Source organism: Ambystoma mexicanum, chromosome 4q (genome assembly GCF_040938575.1).
Source record: "Ambystoma mexicanum isolate Mex_15411 chromosome 4q, UKY_AmexF1_1, whole genome shotgun sequence".
Lineage (NCBI taxonomy): Eukaryota > Metazoa > Chordata > Amphibia > Caudata > Ambystomatidae > Ambystoma > Ambystoma mexicanum.
The window spans coordinates 529,042,483-529,061,494 of NC_090928.1; the positions used below are offsets into that span (position 1 = coordinate 529,042,483).

A 19,012-nucleotide genomic window follows, 5' to 3' on the forward strand; every position below is an offset into this window, starting at 1 on the left:
CCAACGTGGGGCTCGAACCCACGACCCTGAGATTAAGAGTCTCATGCGCTACCGACTGAGCAAGCCAGGCTCCTTTGGATGCCCATAGTTTTCTTCCCTATCCCTGCACTGCCGGTTTCCACAGATAGGATGTATTTTTTTGGTCAAAAAGCACTACAATTTTAGTTGTTTTCGCCCAACGTGGGGCTTGAACCCACGACCCTGCGATTAAGAGTCTCATGCTCTACCGACTGAGCTAGCCGGGCTCCTTTGGATGCCTATAGTTTTCTTCCCTATCCCTGCACAGCCGCTTTCCACAGATAGGATGCTGTGTAATCATAGGCTCTGGTGGAGTTTGGAAAGAAAATACACATCAGCCAGAGGCAGAAATAGTCTAAGAAAGTATCAAACACAATTACCAGTCAATATCAGAACGCATTGAAGAATATCAGGAAATAGCCGATTAAACCTGTGTGGAAAAAAGTCTTATTTGTGTTTTCTCCACTTTATTTTATAGTAAGATGATACATACTTTTTCTTTTACAGTGAATACATTAAGGTGTGGTATTGCCCCATTACACATCATCCAGACATGCATTCATATATTGCATGTTAACAATCAAAATATTGCAAATATTGTAAAGAGACTTTCAATTTCTATTTTTTTGGTCAAAAAGCACTAATATTTTAGTTGTTTTCGCCCAACGTGGGGCTCGAACCCACGACCCTGAGATTAAGAGTCTCATGCTCTACCAACTGAGCTAGCCGGGCTCCTTTGGATGCCTATAGTTTTCTTCCCTATCCCTGCACTGCCGTTTTCCACAGATAGGATGCTGTGTAATCATAGGCTCTGGTGGAGTTTGGAAAGAAAATACACATCAGCCAGAGGCAGAAATAGTCTAAGAAAGTATCAAACACAATTACCAGTCAATATCAGAACGCATTGAAGAATATCAGGAAATAGCCGATTAAACCTGTGTGGAAAAAAGTCTTATTTGTGTTTTCTCCACTTTATTTTATAGTAAGATGATACATACTTTTTCTTTTACAGTGAATACATTAAGGTGTGGTATTGCCCCATTACACATCATCCAGACATGCATTCATATATTGCATGTTAACAATCAAAATATTGCAAATATTGTAAAGAGACTTTCAATTTCTATTTTTTTGGTCAAAAAGCACTAATATTTTAGTTGTTTTCGCCCAACGTGGGGCTCGAACCCACGACCCTGAGATTAAGAGTCTCATGCTCTACCAACTGAGCTAGCCGGGCTCCTTTGGATGCCTATAGTTTTCTTCTCTATCCCTGCACTGCCGCTTTCCACAGATAGGATGCTGTGTAATCATAGGCTCTGGTGGAGTTTGGAAAGAAAATACACATCAGCCAGAGGCAGAAATAGTCTAAGAAAGTATCAAACACAATTACCAGTCAATATCAGAACGCATTGAAGAATATCAGGAAATAGCCGATTAAACCTGTGTGGAAAAAAGTCTTATTTGTGTTTCTCCACTTTATTTTATAGTAAGATGATACATACTTTTTCTTTTACAGTGAATACATTAAGGTGTGGTATTGCCCCTTTACACATCATCCAGACATGCATTCATATATTGCATGTTTACAATCAAAATATTGCAAATATTGTAAAGAGACTTTCAATTTCTATTTTTTTGGTCAAAAAGCACTAAAATTTTAGTTGTTTACGCCCAACGTGGGGCTCGAACCCACGACCCTGAGATTAAGAGTCTCATGCTCTACCGACTGAGCTAGCCGGGCTCCTTTGGATGCCCATAGTTTTCTTCCCTATCCCTGCACTGCCGGTTTCCACAGATAGGATGTATTTTTTTGGTCAAAATGCACTACAATTTTAGTTGTTTTCGCCCAACGTGGGGCTCGAACCCACGACCCTGAGATTAAGAGTCTCATGCTCTACCGACTGAGCTAGCCGGGCTCCTTTGGATGCCTATAGTTTTCTTCCCTATCCCTGCACTGCCGTTTTCCACAGATAGGATGTATTTTTTTGGTCAAAAAGTACTACAATTTTAGTTGTTTTCGCCCAACGTGGGGCTCGAACCCACGACCCTGAGATTAAGAGTCTCATGCTCTACGGACTGAGCTAGCCAGGCTCCTTTGGATGCCTATAGTTTTCTTCCCTATCCCTGCACTGCCGCTTTCCACAGATAGGATGCTGTGTAATCATAGGCTCTGGTGGAGTTTGGAAAGAAAATACACATCAGCCAGAGGCAGAAATAGTCTAAGAAAGTATCAAACACAATTACCAGTCAATATCAGAACGCATTGAAGAATTTCAGGAAATAGCCGATTAAACCTGTGTGGAAAAAAGTCTTATTTGTGTTTTCTCCACTTTATTTTATAGTAAGATGATACATACTTTTTCTTTTACAGTGAATACATTAAGGTGTGGTATTGCCCCATTACACATCATCCAGACATGCATTCATATATTGCATGTTAACAATGAAAATATTGCAAATATTGTAAAGAGACTTTCAATTTCTATTTTTTTGGTCAAAAAGCACTACAATTTTAGTTGTTTTCGCCCAACGTGGGGCTCGAACCCACGACCCTGAGATTAAGAGTCTCATGCTCTACCGACTGAGCTAGCCGGGCTCCTTTGGATGCCTATAGTTTTCTTCCCTATCCCTGCACTGCCGTTTTCCACAGATAGGATGTATTTTTTGGGTCAAAAAGCACTACAATTTTAGTTGTTTTCGCCCAACGTGGGGCTCGAACCCACGACCCTGAGATTAAGAGTCTCATGCTCTACCGACTGAGCTAGCCAGGCTCCTTTGGATGCCTATAGTTTTCTTCCCTATCCCTGCACAGCCGCTTTCCACAGATAGGATGCTGTGTAATCATAGGCTCTGGTGGAGTTTGGAAAGAAAATACACATCAGCCAGAGGCAGAAATAGTCTAAGAAAGTATCAAACACAATTACCAGTCAATATCAGAACACATTGAAGAATATCAGGAAATAGCCGATTAAACCTGTGTGGAAAAAAGTCTTATTTGTGTTTTCTCCACTTTATTTTATAGTAAGATGATACATACTTTTTCTTTTACAGTGAATACATTAAGGTGTGGTATTGCCCCATTACACATCATCCAGACATGCATTCATATATTGCATGTTAACAATGAAAATATTGCAAATATTGTAAAGAGACTTTCAATTTCTATTTTTTTGGTAAAAAAGCACTACAATTTTAGTTGTTTTCGCCCAACGTGGGGCTCGAACCCACGGCCCTGAGATTAAGAGTCTCATGCTCTACCGACTGAGCTAGCCGGGCTCCTTTGGATGCCTATAGTTTTCTTCCCTATCCCTGCACTGCCGCTTTCCACAGATAGGATGCTGTGTAATCATAGGCTCTGGTGGAGTTTGGAAAGAAAATACACATCAGCCAGAGGCAGAAATAGTCTAAGAAAGTATCAAACACAATTACCAGTCAATATCAGAACGCATTGAAGAATATCAGGAAATAGCCGATTAAACCTGTGTGGAAAAAAGTCTTATTTGTGTTTTCTCCACTTTATTTTATAGTAAGATGATACATACTTTTTCTTTTACAGTGAATACATTAAGGTGTGGTATTGCCCCATTACACATCATCCAGACATGCATTCATATATTGCATGTTAACAATCAAAATATTGCAAATATTGTAAAGAGACTTTCAATTTCTATTTTTTTGGTCAAAAAGCACTAAAATTTTAGTTGTTTTCGCCCAACGTGGGGCTCGAACCCACGACCCTGAGATTAAGAGTCTCATGCTCTACCGACTGAGCTAGCCGGGCTCCTTTGGATGCCTATAGTTTTCTTCCCTATCCCTGCACTTCCGTTTTCCACAGATAGGATGCTGTGTAATCATAGGCTCTGGTGGAGTTTGGAAAGAAAATACACATCAGCCAGAGGCAGAAATAGTCTAAGAAAGTATCAAACACAATTACCAGTCAATATCAGAACGCATTGAAGAATATCAGGAAATAGCCGATTAAACCTGTGTGGAAAAAAGTCTTATTTGTGTTTTCTCCACTTTATTTTATAGTAAGATGATACATACTTTTTCTTTTACAGTGAATACATTAAGGTGTGGTATTGCCCCATTACACATCATCCAGACATGCATTCATATATTGCATGTTAACAATCAAAATATTGCAAATATTGTAAAGAGACTTTCAATTTCTATTTTTTTGGTCATAAAAGCACTAAAATTTTAGTTGTTTTCGCCCAACGTGGGGCTCGAACCCACGACCCTGAGATTAAGAGTCTCATGCGCTACCGACTGAGCAAGCTGGGCTTCTTTGGATGCCCATAGTTTTCTTCCCTATCCCTGCACTGCCGGTTTCCACAGATAGGATGTATTTTTTTGGTCAAAATGCACTACAATTTTAGTTGTTTTCGCCCAACGTGGGGCTCGAACCCACGACCCTGAGATTAAGAGTCTCATGCTCTACCGACTGAGCTAGCCGGGCTCCTTTGGATGCCTATAGTTTTCTTCCCTATCCCTGCACTGCCGTTTTCCACAGATAGGATGTATTTTTTTGGTCAAAAAGTACTACAATTTTAGTTGTTTTCGCCCAACGTGGGGCTCGAACCCACGACCCTGAGATTAAGAGTCTCATGCTCTACCGACTGAGCTAGCTGGGCTCCTTTGGATGCCTATAGTTTTCTTCCCTATCCCTGCACTGCCGTTTTCCACAGATAGGATGTATTTTTTGGGTCAAAAAGCACTACAATTTTAGTTGTTTTTCGCCCAACGTGGGGCTCGAACCCACGACCCTGAGATTAAGAGTCTCATGCTCTACCGACTGAGCTAGCCGGGCTCCTTTGGATGCCTATAGTTTTCTTCCCTATCCCTGCACTGCCGTTTTCCACAGATAGGATTTATTTTTTTGGTCCAAAAGCACTAAAATTTTAGTTGTTTTCGCCCAATGTGGGGCTCGAACCCACGACCCTGAGATTTAGAGTCTCATGCTCTACCGACTGAGCTAGCCGGGCTCCTTTGGATGCTTATAGTTTTCTTCCCTATCCCTGCACTGCCGTTTTCCACAGATAGGATGCTGTGTAATCATAGGCTCTGGTGGATTTTGGAAAGAAAATACACATCAGCCAGAGGCAGAAATAGTCTAAGAAAGTATCAAACACAATTACCAGTCAATATCAGAACGCATTGAAGAATATCAGGAAATAGCCGATTTAACCTTTGTGGAAAAAAGTCTTATTTGTGTTTTCTCCACTTTATTTTATAGTAAGATGATACATACTTTTTCTTTTACAGTGAATACATTAAGGTGTGGTATTGCCCCATTACACATCATCCAGACATGCATTCATATATTGCATGTTAACTGAAAATATTGCAAATATTGTAAAGAGACTTTCAATTTCTATTTTTTTGGTCAAAAAGCACTAACATTTTAGTTGTTTTCGCCCAACGTGGGGCTCGAACCCACGACCCTGAGATTAAGAGTCTCATGCTCTACCGACTGAGCTAGCCGGGCTCCTTTGGATGCCTATAGTTTTCTTCCCTATCCCTGCACTGCCGTTTTCCACAGATAGGATGTATTTTTTGGGTCAAAAAGCACTACAATTTTAGTTGTTTTCGCCCAACGTGGGGCTCGAACCCACGACCCTGAGATTAAGAGTCTCATGCTCTACCGACTGAGCTAGCCGGGCTCCTTTGGATGCCTATAGTTTTCTTCCCTATCCCTGCACAGCCGCTTTCCACAGATAGGATGCTGTGTAATCATAGGCTCTGGTGGAGTTTGGAAAGAAAATACACATCAGCCAGAGGCAGAAATAGTCTAAGAAAGTATCAAACACAATTACCAGTCAATATCAGAACACATTGAAGAATATCAGGAAATAGCCGATTAAACCTGTGTGGAAAAAAGTCTTATTTGTGTTTTCTCCACTTTATTTTATAGTAAGATGATACATACTTTTTCTTTTACAGTGAATACATTAAGGTGTGGTATTGCCCCATTACACATCATCCAGACATGCATTCATATATTGCATGTTAACAATGAAAATATTGCAAATATTGTAAAGAGACTTTCAATTTCTATTTTTTTGGTCAAAAAGCACTACAATTTTAGTTGTTTTCGCCCAACGTGGGGCTCCAACCCACGACCCTGAGATTAAGAGTCTCATGCGCTACCGACTGAGCAAGCCGGGCTCCTTTGGATGCCCATAGTTTTCTTCCCTATCCCTGCACTGCCGTTTCCCACAGATAGGATGTATTTTTTTGGTCAAAAAGCACTACAATTTTAGTTGTTTTAGCTCAAGGTGGGGCTCGAACCCACGACCCTGAGATGAAGAGTCTCATGCTCTACCGACTGAGCTAGCCGGGCTCCTTTGGATGCCTATAGTTTTCTTCCCTATCCCTGCACTGCCGCTTTCCACAGATAGGATGCTGTGTAATCATAGGCTCTGGTGGAGTTTGGAAAGAAAATACACATCAGCCAGAGGCAGAAATAGTCTAAGAAAGTATCAAACACAATTACCAGTCAATATCAGAACGCATTGAAGAATATCAGGAAATAGCCGATTAAACCTGTGTGGAAAAAAGTCTTATTTGTGTTTTCTCCACTTTATTTTATAGTAAGATGATACATACTTTTTCTTTTACAGTGAATACATTAAGGTGTGGTATTGCCCCATTACACATCATCCAGACATGCATTCATATATTGCATGTTAACAATCAAAATATTGCAAATATTGTAAAGAGACTTTCAATTTCTATTTTTTTGGTCAAAAAGCACTAAAATTGTAGTTGTTTTCGCCCAACGTGGGGTTCGAACCCACGACCCTGAGATTAAGAGTCTCATGCGCTACCAACTGAGCAAGCCAGGCTCCTTTGGATGCCCATAGTTTTCTTCCCTATCCCTGCACTGCCGGTTTCCACAGATAGGATGTATTTTTTTGGTCAAAAAGCACTACAATTTTAGTTGTTTTCGCCCAACATGGGGCTCGAACCCACGACCCTGAGATTAAGAGTCTCATGCTCTACCGACTGAGCTAGCCGGGCTCCTTTGGATGCCTATAGTTTTCTTCCCTATCCCTGCACTTCCGTTTTCCACAGATAGGATGCTGTGTAATCATAGGCTCTGGTGGAGTTTGGAAAGAAAATACACATCAGCCAGAGGCAGAAATAGTCTAAGAAAGTATCAAACACAATTACCAGTCAATATCAGAACGCATTGAAGAATATCAGGAAATAGCCGATTAAACCTGTGTGGAAAAAAGTCTTATTTGTGTTTTCTCCACTTTATTTTATAGTAAGATGATACATACTTTTTCTTTTACAGTGAATACATTAAGGTGTGGTATTGCCCCATTACACATCATCCAGACATGCATTCATATATTGCATGTTAACAATCAAAATATTGCAAATATTGTAAAGAGACTTTCAATTTCTATTTTTTTGGTCAAAAAGCACTACAATTTTATTTGTTTTCGCCCAACGTGGGGCTCGAACCCACGACACTGAGATTAAGAGTCTCATGCTCTACCGACTGAGCTAGCCGGGCTCCTTTGGATGCCTATAGTTTTCTTCCCTATCCCTGGACTGCCGCTTTCCACAGATAGGATGCTGTGTAATCATAGGCTCTGGTGGAGTTTGGAAAGAAAATACACATCAGCCAGAGGCAGAAATAGTCTAAGAAAGTATCAAACACAATTACCAGTCAATATCAGAACGCATTGAAGAATATCAGGAAATAGCCGATTAAACCTGTGTGGAAAAAAGTCTTATTTGTGTTTTCTCCACTTTATTTTATAGTAAGATGATACATACTTTTTCTTTTACAGTGAATACATTAAGGTGTGGTATTGCCCCATTACACATCATCCAGACATGCATTCATATATTGCATGTTAACAATGAAAATATTGCAAAGAGACTTTCAATTTCTATTTTTTTGGTCACAAAGCACTAAAATTTTAGTTGTTTTCGCCCAACGTGGGGCTCGAACCCACGACCCTGAGATTAAGAGTCTCATGCTCTACCGACTGAGCTAGCCGGGCTCCTTTAGATGCCTATAGTTTTCTTCCCTATCCCTGCACTGCCGTTTTCCACAGATAGGATGTATTTTTTTGGTCAAAAAGCACTACAATTTTAGTTGTTTTCGCCCAACGTGGGGCTCGAACCCACGACCCTGAGATTAAGAGTCTCATGCTCTACCGACTGAGCTAGCCGGGCTCCTTTGGATGCCTATAGTTTTCTTCCCTATCCCTGCACTGCCGCTTTCCACAGATAGGATGCTGTGTAATCATAGGCTCTGGTGGAGTTTGGAAAGAAAATACACATCAGCCAGAGGCAGAAATAGTCTAAGAAAGTATCAAACACAATTACCAGTCAATATCAGAACGCATTGAAGAATATCAGGAAATAGCCGATTAAACATGTGTGGAAAAAAGTCTTATTTGTGTTTTCTCCACTTTATTTTATAGTAAGATGATACATACTTTTTCTTTTACAGTGAATACATTAAGGTGTGGTATTGCCCCATTACACATCATCCAGACATGCATTCATATATTGCATGTTAACAATGAAAATATTGCAAATATTGTAAAGAGACTTTCAATTTCGATTTTTTTGGTCAAAAAGCACTAAAATTTTAGTTGTTTTCGCCCAACGTGGGGCTCAAACCCACAACCCTGAGATTAAGAGTCTCATGCTCTAGCGACTGAGCTAGCCGGGCTCTTTTGGACACCTATAGTTTTCTTCCCTATCCCTGCACTGCCGTTTTCCACAGATAGGATGCTGTGTAATCATAGGCTCTGGTGGAGTTTGGAAAGAAAATACACATCAGCCAGAGGCAGAAATAGTCTAAGAAAGTATCAAACACAATTACCAGTCAATATCAGAACGCATTGAAGAATATCAGGAAATAGCCGATTAAACCTGTGTGGAAAAAAGTCTTATTTGTGTTTTCTCCACTTTATTTTATAGTAAGATGATACATACTTTTTCTTTTACAGTGAATACATTAAGGTGTGGTATTGCCCCATTACACATCATCCAGACATGCATTCATATATTGCATGTTAACAATGAAAATATTGCAAATATTGTAAAGAGACTTTCAATTTCTATTTTTTTGGTCAAAAAGCACTAAAATTTTAGTTGTTTTCGCCCAACGTGGGGCTCGAACCCACGACCCTGAGATTAAGAGTCTCATGCTCTACCGACTGAGCTAGCCGGGCTCCTTTGGATGCCTATAGTTTTCTTCCCTATCCCTGCACTGCCGTTTTCCACAGATAGGATGTATTTTTTTGGTCAAAAAGCACTACAATTTTAGTTGTTTTCGCCCAACGTGGGGCTCGAACCCACGACCCTGAGATTAAGAGTCTCATGCTCTACCGACTGAGCTAGCCGGGCTCCTTTGGATGTCTCTAGTTTTCTTCCCTATCCCTGCACTGCCGCTTTCCACAGATAGGATGCTGTGTAATCATAGGCTCTGGTGGAGTTTGGAAAGAAAATACACATCAGCCAGAGGCAGAAATAGTCTAAGAAAGTATCAAACACAATTACCAGTCAATATCAGAACGCATTGAAGAATATCAGGAAATAGCCGATTAAACATGTGTGGAAAAAAGTCTTATTTGTGTTTTCTCCACTTTATTTTATAGTAAGATGATACATACTTTTTCTTTTACAGTGAATACATTAAGGTGTGGTATTGCCCCATTACACATCATCCAGACATGCATTCATATATTGCATGTTAACAATGAAAATATTGCAAATATTGTAAAGAGACTTTCAATTTCTATTTTTTTGGTCAAAAAGCACTAAAATTTTAGTTGTTTTCGCCCAACGTGGGGCTCAAACCCACGACCCTGAGATTAAGAGTCTCATGCTCTACCGACTGAGCTAGCCGGGCTCCTTTGGATGCCTATAGTTTTCTTCCGTATCCCTGCACTGCCGTTTTCCACAGATAGGATGTATTTTTTTGGTCAAAAAGTCCTACAATTTTAGTTGTTTTCGCCCTACGTGGGGCTCGAACCCACGACCCTGAGATTAAGAGTCTCATGCTCTACCGACTGAGCTAGCCGGGCTCCTTTGGATACCTATAGTTTTCTTCCCTATCCCTGCACTGCCGTTTTCCACAGATAGGATGCTGTGTAATCATAGGCTCTGGTGGAGTTTGGAAAGAAAATACACATCAGCCAGAGGCAGAAATAGTCTAAGAAAGTATCAAACACAATTACCAGTCAATATCAGAACGCATTGAAGAATATCAGGAAATAGCCGATTAAACCTGTGTGGAAAAAAGTCTTATTTGTGTTTTCTCCACTTTATTTTATAGTAAGATGATACATACTTTTTCTTTTACAGTGAATACATTAAGGTGTGGTATTGCCCCTTTACACATCATCCAGACATGCATTCATATATTGCATGTTAACAATCAAAATATTGCATATATTGTCAAGAGACTTTCAATTTCTATTTTTTTGGTCAAAAAGCACTAAAATTTAGTTGTTTTCGCCCAACGTGGGGCTCGAACCCACGACCCTGAGATTAAGAGTCTCATGCGCTACCGACTGAGCAAGCCGGGCTCCTTTGGATGCCCATAGTTTTCTTCCCTATCCCTGCACTGCCGTTTTCCACAGATAGGATGTATTTTTTTGGTCATAAAGCACTACAATTTTAGTTGTTTTCGCCCAACATGGGGCTCGAACCCACGACCCTGAGATTAAGAGTCTCATGCTCTACCGACTGAGCTAGCCGGGCTCCTTTGGATGCCTATAGTTTTCTTCCCTATCCCTGCACAGCCGCTTTCCACAGATAGGATGCTGTGTAATCATAGGCTCTGGTGGAGTTTGGAAAGAAAATACACATCAGCCAGAGGCAGAAATAGTCTAAGAAAGTATCAAACACAATTACCAGTCAATATCAGAACGCATTGAAGAATATCAGGAAATAGCCGATTAAACCTGTGTGGAAAAAAGTCTTATTTGTGTTTTCTCCACTTTATTTTATAGTAAGATGATACATACTTTTTCTTTTACAGTGAATACATTAAGGTGTGGTATTGCCCCATTACACATCATCCAGACATGCATTCATATATTGCATGTTAACAATCAAAATATTGCAAATATTGTAAAGAGACTTTCAATTTCTATTTTTTTGGTCAAAAAGCACTAAAATTTTAGTTGTTTTCGCCCAACGTGGGGCTCGAACCCACGACCCTGAGATTAAGAGTCTCATGCGCTACCGACTGAGCAAGCCGATAGGATGCTGTGTAATCATAGGCTCTGGTGGAGTTTGGAAAGAAAATACACATCAGCCAGAGGCAAAAATAGTCTAAGAAAGTATCAAACACAATTACCAGTCAATATCAGAACGCATTGAAGAATATCAGGAAATAGCCGATTAAACCTGTGTGGAAAAAAGTCTTATTTGTGTTTTCTCCACTTTATTTTATAGTAAGATGATACATACTTTTTCTTTTACAGTGAATACATTAAGGTGTGGTATTGCCCCATTACACATCATCCAGACATGCATTCATATATTGCATGTTAACAATGAAAATATTGCAAATATTGTAAAGAGACTTTCAATTTCTATTTTTTTGGTCAAAAAGCACTACAATTTTAGTTGTTTTCGCCCAACGTGGGGCTCGAACCCACGACCCTGAGATTAAGAGTCTCATGCTCTACCAACTGAGCTAGCCGGGCTCCTTTGGATGCCTATAGTTTTCTTCCCTATCCCTGCACTGCCGCTTTCCACAGATAGGATGCTGTGTAATCATAGGCTCTGGTGGAGTTTGGAAAGAAAATACACATCAGCCAGAGGCAGAAATAGTCTAAGAAAGTATCAAACACAATTACCAGTCAATATCAGAACGCATTGAAGAATATCAGGAAATAGCCGATTAAACCTGTGTGGAAAAAAGTCTTATTTGTGTTTTCTCCACTTTATTTTATAGTAATATGATACATACTTTTTCTTTTACAGTGAATACATTAAGGTGTGGTATTGCCCCATTACACATCATCCAGACATGCATTCATATATTGCATGTTAACAATCAAAATATTGCAAATATTGTAAAGAGACTTTCAATTTCTATTTTTTTGGTCAAAAAGCACTAAAAATTTAGTTGTTTTCGCCCAACGTGGGGCTCGAACCCACGACCCTGAGATTAAGAGTCTCATGCGCTCCCGACTGAGCAAGCCGGGCTCCTTTGGATGCCCATAGTTTTCTTCCCTATCCCTGCACTGCCGGTTTCCACAGATAGGATGTATTTTTTTGGTCAAAATGCACTACAATTTTAGTTGTTTTCGCCCAACGTGGGGCTCGAACCCACGACCCTGAGACTCATGCTCTACCGACTGAGCTAGCCGGGCTCCTTTGGATGCCTATAGTTTTCTTCCCTATCCCTGCACTGCCGTTTTCCACAGATAGGATGTATTTTTTTGGTCAAAAAGCACTAAAATTTTAGTTGTTTTCACCCAATGTGGGGCTCGAACCCACGACCCTGAGATTAAGAGTCTCATGCTCTACCGACTGAGCTAGCCGGGCTCCTTTGGATGCCTATAGTTTTCTTCCCTATCCCTGTACTGCCGTTTTCCACAGATAGGATGCTGTGTAATCATAGGCTCTGGTGGAGTTTGGAAAGAAAATACACATCAGCCAGAGGCAGAAATAGTCTAAGAAAGTATCAAACACAATTACCAGTCAATATCAGAACGCATTGAAGAATATCAGGAAATAGCCGATTTAACCTGTGTGGAAAAAAGTCTTATTTGTGTTTTCTCCACTTTATTTTATAGTAAGATGATACATACTTTTTCTTTTACAGTGAATACATTAAGGTGTGGTATTGCCCCATTACACATCATCCAGACATGCATTCATATATTGCATGTTAACAATGAAAATATTGCAAATATTGTAAAGAGACTTTCAATTTCTATTTTTTTGGTCAAAAAGCACTAAAATTTTAGTTGTTTTCGCCCAACGTGGGGCTCGAACCCACGACCCTGAGATTAAGAGTCTCATGCGCTACCGACTGAGCAAGCCGGGCTCCTTTGGATGCCCATAGTTTTCTTCCCTATCCCTGCACTGCCGTTTTCCACAGATAGGATGTATTTTTTTGGTCAAAAAGCACTACAATTTTAGTTGTTTTCGCTCAACGTGGGGCTCGAACCCACGACCCTGAGATTAAGAGTCTCATGCTCTACCGACTGAGCTAGCCGGGCTCCTTTGGATGCCTATAGTTTTCTTCCCTATCCCTGCACTGCCGCTTTCCACAGATAGGATGCTGTGTAATCATAGGCTCTGGTGGAGTTTGGAAAGAAAATACACATCAGCCAGAGGCAGAAATAGTCTAAGAAAGTATCAAACACAATTACCAGTCAATATCAGAACACATTGAAGAATATCAGGAAATAGCCGATTAAACCTGTGTGGAAAAAAGTCTTATTTGTGTTTCTCCACTTTATTTTATAGTAAGATGATACATACTTTTTCTTTTACAGTGAATACATTAAGGTGTGGTATTGCCCCTTTACACATCATCCAGACATGCATTCATATATTGCATGTTTACAATCAAAATATTGCAAATATTGTAAAGAGACTTTCAATTTCTATTTTTTTGGTCAAAAAGCACTAAAATTGTAGTTGTTTTCGCCCAACGTGGGGCTCAAACCCACGACCCTGAGATTAAGAGTCTCATGCGCTACCGACTGAGCAAGCCGGGCTCCTTTGGATGCCCATAGTTTTCTTCCCTATCCCTGCACTGCCGTTTTCCACAGATAGGATGTATTTTTTTAGTCAAAAAGCACTACAATTTTAGTTGTTTTCGCCCAACGTGGGGCTTGAACCCACGGCCCTGCGATTAAGAGTCTCATGCTCTACCGACTGAGCTAGCCGGGCTCCTTTGGATGCCTATAGTTTTCTTCCCTATCCCTGCACAGCCGCTTTCCACAGATAGGATGCTGTGTAATCATAGGCTCTGGTGGAGTTTGGAAAGAAAATACACATCAGCCAGAGGCAGAAATAGTCTAAGAAAGTATCAAACACAATTACCAGTCAATATCAGAACGCATTGAAGAATATCAGGAAATAGCCGATTAAACCTGTGTGGAAAAAAGTCTTATTTGTGTTTTCTCCACTTTATTTTATAGTAAGATGATACATACTTTTTCTTTTACAGTGAATACATTAAGGTGTGGTATTGCCCCATTACACATCATCCAGACATGCATTCATATATTGCATGTTAACAATCAAAATATTGCAAATATTGTAAAGAGACTTTCAATTTCTATTTTTTTGGTCAAAAAGCACTAAAATTTTAGTTGTTTTCGCCCAACGTGGGGCTCGAACCCACAACCCTGAGATTAAGAGTCTCATGCTCTACCAACTGAGCTAGCCGGGCTCCTTTGGATCCCTATAGTTTTCTTCCCTATCCCTGCACTGCCGTTTTCCACAGATAGGATGCTGTGTAATCATAGGCTCTGGTGGAGTTTGGAAAGAAAATACACATCAGCCAGAGGCAGAAATAGTCTAAGAAAGTATCAAACACAATTACCAGTCAATATCAGAACGCATTGAAGAATATCAGGAAATAGCCGATTAAACCTGTGTGGAAAAAAGTCTTATTTGTGTTTTCTCCACTTTATTTTATAGTAAGATGATACATACTTTTTCTTTTACAGTGAATACATTAAGGTGTGGTATTGCCCCATTACACATCATCCAGACATGCATTCATATATTGCATGTTAACAATCAAAATATTGCAAATATTGTAAAGAGACTTTCAATTTCTATTTTTTTGGTCAAAAAGCACTAAAATTTTAGTTGTTTTCGCCCAACGTGGGGCTCGAACCCACGACCCTGAGATTAAGAGTCTCATGCGCTACCGACTGAGCAAGCCAGGCTCCTTTGGATGCCCATAGTTTTCTTCCCTATCCCTGCACTGCCGGTTTCCACAGATAGGATGTATTTTTTTGGTCAAAAAGCACTACAATTTTAGTTGTTTTCGCCCAACGTGGGGCTTGAACCCACGACCCTGCGATTAAGAGTCTCATGCTCTACCGACTGAGCTAGCCGGGCTCCTTTGGATGCCTATAGTTTTCTTCCCTATCCCTGCACAGCCGCTTTCCACAGATAGGATGCTGTGTAATCATAGGCTCTGGTGGAGTTTGGAAAGAAAATACACATCAGCCAGAGGCAGAAATAGTCTAAGAAAGTATCAAACACAATTACCAGTCAATATCAGAACGCATTGAAGAATATCAGGAAATAGCCGATTAAACCTGTGTGGAAAAAAGTCTTATTTGTGTTTTCTCCACTTTATTTTATAGTAAGATGATACATACTTTTTCTTTTACAGTGAATACATTAAGGTGTGGTATTGCCCCATTACACATCATCCAGACATGCATTCATATATTGCATGTTAACAATCAAAATATTGCAAATATTGTAAAGAGACTTTCAATTTCTATTTTTTTGGTCAAAAAGCACTAATATTTTAGTTGTTTTCGCCCAACGTGGGGCTCGAACCCACGACCCTGAGATTAAGAGTCTCATGCTCTACCAACTGAGCTAGCCGGGCTCCTTTGGATGCCTATAGTTTTCTTCCCTATCCCTGCACTGCCGTTTTCCACAGATAGGATGCTGTGTAATCATAGGCTCTGGTGGAGTTTGGAAAGAAAATACACATCAGCCAGAGGCAGAAATAGTCTAAGAAAGTATCAAACACAATTACCAGTCAATATCAGAACGCATTGAAGAATATCAGGAAATAGCCGATTAAACCTGTGTGGAAAAAAGTCTTATTTGTGTTTTCTCCACTTTATTTTATAGTAAGATGATACATACTTTTTCTTTTACAGTGAATACATTAAGGTGTGGTATTGCCCCATTACACATCATCCAGACATGCATTCATATATTGCATGTTAACAATCAAAATATTGCAAATATTGTAAAGAGACTTTCAATTTCTATTTTTTTGGTCAAAAAGCACTAATATTTTAGTTGTTTTCGCCCAACGTGGGGCTCGAACCCACGACCCTGAGATTAAGAGTCTCATGCTCTACCAACTGAGCTAGCCGGGCTCCTTTGGATGCCTATAGTTTTCTTCCCTATCCCTGCACTGCCGCTTTCCACAGATAGGATGCTGTGTAATCATAGGCTCTGGTGGAGTTTGGAAAGAAAATACACATCAGCCAGAGGCAGAAATAGTCTAAGAAAGTATCAAACACAATTACCAGTCAATATCAGAACGCATTGAAGAATATCAGGAAATAGCCGATTAAACCTGTGTGGAAAAAAGTCTTATTTGTGTTTCTCCACTTTATTTTATAGTAAGATGATACATACTTTTTCTTTTACAGTGAATACATTAAGGTGTGGTATTGCCCCTTTACACATCATCCAGACATGCATTCATATATTGCATGTTTACAATCAAAATATTGCAAATATTGTAAAGAGACTTTCAATTTCTATTTTTTTGGTCAAAAAGCACTAAAATTTTAGTTGTTTTCGCCCAACGTGGGGCTCAAACCCATGACCCTGAGATTAAGAGTCTCATGCGCTACCGACTGAGCAAGCCGGGCTCCTTTGGATGCCCATAGTTTTCTTCCCTATCCCTGCACTGCCGTTTTCCACAGATAGGATGTATTTTTTTAGTCAAAAAGCACTACAATTTTAGTTGTTTTCGCCCAACGTGGGGCTTGAACCCACGGCCCTGCAATTAAGAGTCTCATGCTCTACCGACTGAGCTAGCCGGGCTCCTTTGGATGCCTATAGTTTTCTTCCCTATCCCTGCACAGCCGCTTTCCACAGATAGGATGCTGTGTAATCATAGGCTCTGGTGGAGTTTGGAAAGAAAATACACATCAGCCAGAGGCAGAAATAGTCTAAGAAAGTATCAAACACAATTACCAGTCAATATCAGAACGCATTGAAGAATATCAGGAAATAGCCGATTAAACCTGTGTGGAAAAAAGTCTTATTTGTGTTTTCTCCACTTTATTTTATAGTAAGATGATACATACTTTTTCTTTTACAGTGAATACATTAAGGTGCGGTATTGCCCCATTACACATCATCCAGACATGCATTCATATATTGCATGTTAACAATCAAAATATTGCAAATATTGTAAAGAGACTTTCAATTTCTATTTTTTTGGTCAAAAAGCACTAAAATTTTAGTTGTTTTCGCCCAACGTGGGGCTCGAACCCACAACCCTGAGATTAAGAGTCTCATGCTCTACCAACTGAGCTAGCCGGGATCCTTTGGATGCCTATAGTTTTCTTCCCTATCCCTGCACTGCCCTTTTCCACAGATAGGATGCTGTGTAATCATAGGCTCTGGTGGAGTTTGGAAAGAAAATACACATCAGCCAGAGGCAGAAATAGTCTAAGAAAGTATCAAACACAATTACCAGTCAATATCAGAACGCATTGAAGAATATCAGGAAATAGCCGATTAAACCTGTGTGGAAAAAAGTCTTATTTGTGTTTTCTCCACTTTATTTTATAGTAAGATGATACATACTTTTTCTTTTACAGTGAATACATTAAGGTGTGGTATTGCCCCATTACACATCATCCAGACATGCATTCATATATTGCATGTTAACAATCAAAATATTGCAAATATTGTAAAGAGACTTTCAATTTCTATTTTTTTGGTCAAAAAGCACTAAAATTTTAGTTGTTTTCGCCCAACCCACGACCCTGAGATTAAGAGTCTCATGCGCTACCGACTGAGCAAGCCAGGCTCCTTTGGATGCCCATAGTTTTCTTCCCTATCCCTGCACTGCCGGTTTCCACAGATAGGATGTATTTTTTTGGTCAAAAAGCACTACAATGTTAGTTGTTTCCGCCCAACGTGGGGCTTGAACCCACGACCCTGCGATTAAGAGTCTCATGCTCTACCGACTGAGCTAGCCGGGCTCCTTTGGATGCCTATAGTTTTCTTCCCTATCCCTGCACAGCCGCTTTCCACAGATAGGATGCTGTGTAATCATAGGCTCTGGTGGAGTTTGGAAAGAAAATACACATCAGCCAGAGGCAGAAATAGTCTAAGAAAGTATCAAACACAATTACCAGTCAATATAAGAACGCATTGAAGAATATCAGGAAATAGCCGATTAAACCTGTGTGGAAAAAAGTCTTATTTGTGTTTTCTCCACTTTATTTTATAGTAAGATGATACATACTTTTTCTTTTACAGTGAATACATTAAGGTGTGGTATTGCCCCATTACACATCATCCAGACATGCATTCATATATTGCATGTTAACAATCAAAATATTGCAAATATTGTAAAGAGACTTTCAATTTCTATTTTTTTGGTCAAAAAGCACTAATATTTTAGTTGTTTTCGCCCAACGTGGGGCTCGAACCCACGACCCTGAGATTAAGAGTCTCATGCTCTACCAACTGAGCTAGCCGGGCTCCTTTGGATGCCTATAGTTTTCTTCCCTATCCCTGCACTGCCGTTTTCCACAGATAGGATGCTGTGTAATCATAGGCTCTGGTGGAGTTTGGAAAGAAAATACACATCAGCCAGAGGCAGAAATAGTCTAAGAAAGTATCAAACACAATTACCAGTCAATATCAGAACGCATTGAAGAATATCAGGAAATAGCCGATTAAACCTGTGTGGAAAAAAGTCTTATTTGTGTTTCTCCACTTTATTTTATAGTAAGATGATACATACTTTTTCTTTTACAGTGAATACATTAAGGTGTGGTATTGCCCCTTTACACATCATCCAGACATGCATTCATATATTGCATGTTTACAATCAAAATATTGCAAATATTGTAAAGAGACTTTCAATTTCTATTTTTTTGGTCAAAAAGCACTAAAATTTTAGTTGTTTTCGCCCAACGTGGGGCTCAAACCCACGACCCTGAGATTAAGAGTCTCATGCGCTACCGACTGAGCAAGCCGGGCTCCTTTGGATGCCCATAGTTTTCTTCCCTATCCC

General features: G+C 39.9%; 20 non-coding genes across 20 annotated transcripts; all 20 read right to left on the bottom strand.

Annotated features, from left to right (window-relative positions):
* Positions 1-677: 677 nt before the first annotated feature.
* Positions 678-750, bottom strand: TRNAK-CUU (transfer RNA lysine (anticodon CUU)). Its single transcript has one exon. It is a non-coding gene; the product is annotated as a tRNA-Lys (tRNA).
* Positions 751-1,182: 432 nt separating this feature from the next.
* TRNAK-CUU (transfer RNA lysine (anticodon CUU)) lies at positions 1,183-1,255 on the bottom strand. Its single transcript has one exon. It is a non-coding gene; the product is annotated as a tRNA-Lys (tRNA).
* Positions 1,256-1,686: 431 nt separating this feature from the next.
* Positions 1,687-1,759, bottom strand: TRNAK-CUU (transfer RNA lysine (anticodon CUU)). The gene has a single exon. It is a non-coding gene; the product is annotated as a tRNA-Lys (tRNA).
* A 102-nt stretch (positions 1,760-1,861) lies between these two features.
* TRNAK-CUU (transfer RNA lysine (anticodon CUU)) lies at positions 1,862-1,934 on the bottom strand. Its single transcript has one exon. It is a non-coding gene; the product is annotated as a tRNA-Lys (tRNA).
* Positions 1,935-2,541: 607 nt separating this feature from the next.
* On the bottom strand, positions 2,542-2,614 carry TRNAK-CUU (transfer RNA lysine (anticodon CUU)). The gene has a single exon. It is a non-coding gene; the product is annotated as a tRNA-Lys (tRNA).
* Positions 2,615-3,221: 607 nt separating this feature from the next.
* On the bottom strand, positions 3,222-3,294 carry TRNAK-CUU (transfer RNA lysine (anticodon CUU)). The gene has a single exon. It is a non-coding gene; the product is annotated as a tRNA-Lys (tRNA).
* Positions 3,295-3,726: 432 nt separating this feature from the next.
* On the bottom strand, positions 3,727-3,799 carry TRNAK-CUU (transfer RNA lysine (anticodon CUU)). Its single transcript has one exon. It is a non-coding gene; the product is annotated as a tRNA-Lys (tRNA).
* A 608-nt stretch (positions 3,800-4,407) lies between these two features.
* On the bottom strand, positions 4,408-4,480 carry TRNAK-CUU (transfer RNA lysine (anticodon CUU)). The gene has a single exon. It is a non-coding gene; the product is annotated as a tRNA-Lys (tRNA).
* Positions 4,481-4,582: 102 nt separating this feature from the next.
* On the bottom strand, positions 4,583-4,655 carry TRNAK-CUU (transfer RNA lysine (anticodon CUU)). Its single transcript has one exon. It is a non-coding gene; the product is annotated as a tRNA-Lys (tRNA).
* A 103-nt stretch (positions 4,656-4,758) lies between these two features.
* On the bottom strand, positions 4,759-4,831 carry TRNAK-CUU (transfer RNA lysine (anticodon CUU)). The gene has a single exon. It is a non-coding gene; the product is annotated as a tRNA-Lys (tRNA).
* Positions 4,832-5,436: 605 nt separating this feature from the next.
* Positions 5,437-5,509, bottom strand: TRNAK-CUU (transfer RNA lysine (anticodon CUU)). The gene has a single exon. It is a non-coding gene; the product is annotated as a tRNA-Lys (tRNA).
* A 102-nt stretch (positions 5,510-5,611) lies between these two features.
* On the bottom strand, positions 5,612-5,684 carry TRNAK-CUU (transfer RNA lysine (anticodon CUU)). The gene has a single exon. It is a non-coding gene; the product is annotated as a tRNA-Lys (tRNA).
* Positions 5,685-7,972: 2,288 nt separating this feature from the next.
* TRNAK-CUU (transfer RNA lysine (anticodon CUU)) lies at positions 7,973-8,045 on the bottom strand. The gene has a single exon. It is a non-coding gene; the product is annotated as a tRNA-Lys (tRNA).
* Positions 8,046-8,147: 102 nt separating this feature from the next.
* TRNAK-CUU (transfer RNA lysine (anticodon CUU)) lies at positions 8,148-8,220 on the bottom strand. Its single transcript has one exon. It is a non-coding gene; the product is annotated as a tRNA-Lys (tRNA).
* A 937-nt stretch (positions 8,221-9,157) lies between these two features.
* TRNAK-CUU (transfer RNA lysine (anticodon CUU)) lies at positions 9,158-9,230 on the bottom strand. Its single transcript has one exon. It is a non-coding gene; the product is annotated as a tRNA-Lys (tRNA).
* Positions 9,231-9,332: 102 nt separating this feature from the next.
* TRNAK-CUU (transfer RNA lysine (anticodon CUU)) lies at positions 9,333-9,405 on the bottom strand. Its single transcript has one exon. It is a non-coding gene; the product is annotated as a tRNA-Lys (tRNA).
* A 2,239-nt stretch (positions 9,406-11,644) lies between these two features.
* Positions 11,645-11,717, bottom strand: TRNAK-CUU (transfer RNA lysine (anticodon CUU)). The gene has a single exon. It is a non-coding gene; the product is annotated as a tRNA-Lys (tRNA).
* Positions 11,718-15,540: 3,823 nt separating this feature from the next.
* Positions 15,541-15,613, bottom strand: TRNAK-CUU (transfer RNA lysine (anticodon CUU)). Its single transcript has one exon. It is a non-coding gene; the product is annotated as a tRNA-Lys (tRNA).
* Positions 15,614-16,045: 432 nt separating this feature from the next.
* Positions 16,046-16,118, bottom strand: TRNAK-CUU (transfer RNA lysine (anticodon CUU)). Its single transcript has one exon. It is a non-coding gene; the product is annotated as a tRNA-Lys (tRNA).
* Positions 16,119-18,401: 2,283 nt separating this feature from the next.
* TRNAK-CUU (transfer RNA lysine (anticodon CUU)) lies at positions 18,402-18,474 on the bottom strand. The gene has a single exon. It is a non-coding gene; the product is annotated as a tRNA-Lys (tRNA).
* Between the last annotated feature and the right edge of the window lie 538 nt (positions 18,475-19,012).